This window comes from Mesoplodon densirostris, chromosome X, assembly GCF_025265405.1.
Source record: "Mesoplodon densirostris isolate mMesDen1 chromosome X, mMesDen1 primary haplotype, whole genome shotgun sequence".
In the NCBI taxonomy this organism is placed as follows: Eukaryota; Metazoa; Chordata; class Mammalia; order Artiodactyla; family Ziphiidae; genus Mesoplodon; species Mesoplodon densirostris.
Window position 1 is genome coordinate 115,005,938 of NC_082681.1, and position 2,106 is coordinate 115,008,043.

Below are 2,106 nucleotides of genomic sequence, written 5' to 3' on the forward strand. Positions count from 1 at the left end.
ATAAGATAGGAGCAATCAGGGTGTTGCAAGTCTTGATGATGCACAGATGTTAATCATGTATCGTGAGAACTCCAATCATCATGTTCCAAACTGCCCTCCAAGAAAAAGACACGTAAGGATTACCCTACTTCTTATGTTTGTGTGATAATTAATCATTCTCCTCCTAATGGACATAAAAATTGTTCCCCATTTGTTGCTATGAGTAATAGGACTGAAATCAACATCTTTGAACATGAAATCTTAGACAAATGTGCATGCTCTCTCACAGGAAAGACACAGAAAAGTGCAAACTTGATTCAAGTGGGCAGAGTGTTCAGACTGAAATTTTTTACAAATATTGCTGAACTTCTGTTCCAAAGACGCCATGCCAATTTACAGTCTTTCAGATTCACGTGTGTGAATGCCTTACATTCTCATGGGCATTTTATTTCATCAGTCTTTTAAATTTTGGCCGAACTTTCAGATGAAAGATACTGTCTCGTTTTTTATTTCCTTATTTTCAAATAGGTTGGGTATAAAATTAAACTTTTACCCATATGGAGCTGGATTTCTGCATTAATGTCTTGAGTACCAGGATTCTTCTAGGCATACTTTATATTCTGAAGTATCAACAAGACATCCCTCCTTTACTTTGAAAAGCAAGGACTTGATGAGTATGATCAGTTGTTGGGCAAGAGAACCAGGGAGGACACCCTTAGCTAGTGAAGCTCTGAGATCACAGCAATTGCCAGAGTTCATGAGAGAGACCACATGAAAAACCTCATCTAGAGAGCCCATGGTAGGCTGGCAGTCAGCATTCCGGATTTAGAGTTCAGCATAAGGTAGAGAAGGGACTATAAGGAGAGAAGGTGGAGAATCTGGGTAGAGGGTCCAAGATAACTTCTGATAGTAAGCTTGGGAAATCTCTGAATTACCACGAGCAGCTAGAAGTTGAGAGGTCTGGGTGGGCAGATCTACTGGATGAAAGGACGAGAGGCACGCCAAACACCTCACCTACCTTAGAATCCTCTGTGCCTACCATCAGGCAGAGTATAGGTAGCTTTTCTGTGTCACCCAGTGATGCTAAATGCTGGGAGAGCTACGTCTCTTGGCTATTCTGGTGGTTCACTGCATCCCTGCCAGTGTTCCTGGCTGGGAGCTGTGTTGATGGCTGCTGGGGTCTGGTATTTTTACCCTGTGTACAGTGCCTCCTCTACTGAGTTTGGGGCAGTATGAGCAGGCAGGTTTGGGAAGTGATGACAGTTGAGACAGGCCAGGAAAACCAGTGAGTAGTGGAAGGGGACCTAAAACTGCAGAGAGGGAGAAATTGAGGGGAGATGTCCTGAGGCTAATTACCTCAGTGATTCTGCAGATAAAGGGCTGAGTGTGGACATGTCTGGAAAAGATAATCTAGATGACATCCCCAGCTCATGGTTCCTGAGTTGTTGTTTTTTTTTTTTTTAATTCTTTTCAGTTCTATTTCTTCTCAATAACTGTGTAAAATAGCTATACCTATTTCTTTTTTTTTTTTTTTTTTTTTTTTTTTGCGGTATGCGGGCCTCTCACTGTTGTGGCCTCTCCCGTTGCGGAGCACAGGCTCCGGACGCGCAGGCCCAGCGGCCATGGCTCACGGGCCCAGCCGCTCCGCGGCATATGGGATCCTCCCAGACCGGGGCACGAACCCGTATCCCCTGCATCGGCAGGCGGACTCTCAACCACTGCGCCACCAGGGAGGCCCTATACCTATTTCTTGATTTAACAAGGTGACATTGTGATTTATTTATTTTAAATGTTCAGAACAAATTTTAATTTTTTATACATAAAAATTTCATTCAAACCTGACCACACTAAATGTTGGCAAACTTCATGAACAATAAACAGGAAACATAAACACAAATGAATAATAAACATAGAAACATATTAAACATGAAAAAATAGCGTTATTTTTTACCTATCAAAAACTAGAAAAATTAAAAAGCTAATTGTAATTATGTTACAGTATACCCATGTATCCATATGACTGTTCTATTTTTGTGGTATCTTTGTCTAGTTTTGGTATCTGGGTGATGGTGGCCTCATAGAATGAGTTTGGGAGTGTTCCTCCCTCTGCTATATTTTGGAAGAGTT

At 41.7% G+C, this 2,106-nt stretch overlaps 1 non-coding gene across 1 annotated transcript; it reads right to left on the minus strand.

Annotated features, from left to right (window-relative positions):
• Nucleotides 1–137, minus strand: LOC132482787 (U8 small nucleolar RNA). Its single transcript, XR_009530955.1, has one exon. It is a non-coding gene; the product is annotated as a U8 small nucleolar RNA (small nucleolar RNA).
• Between the last annotated feature and the right edge of the window lie 1,969 nt (nucleotides 138–2,106).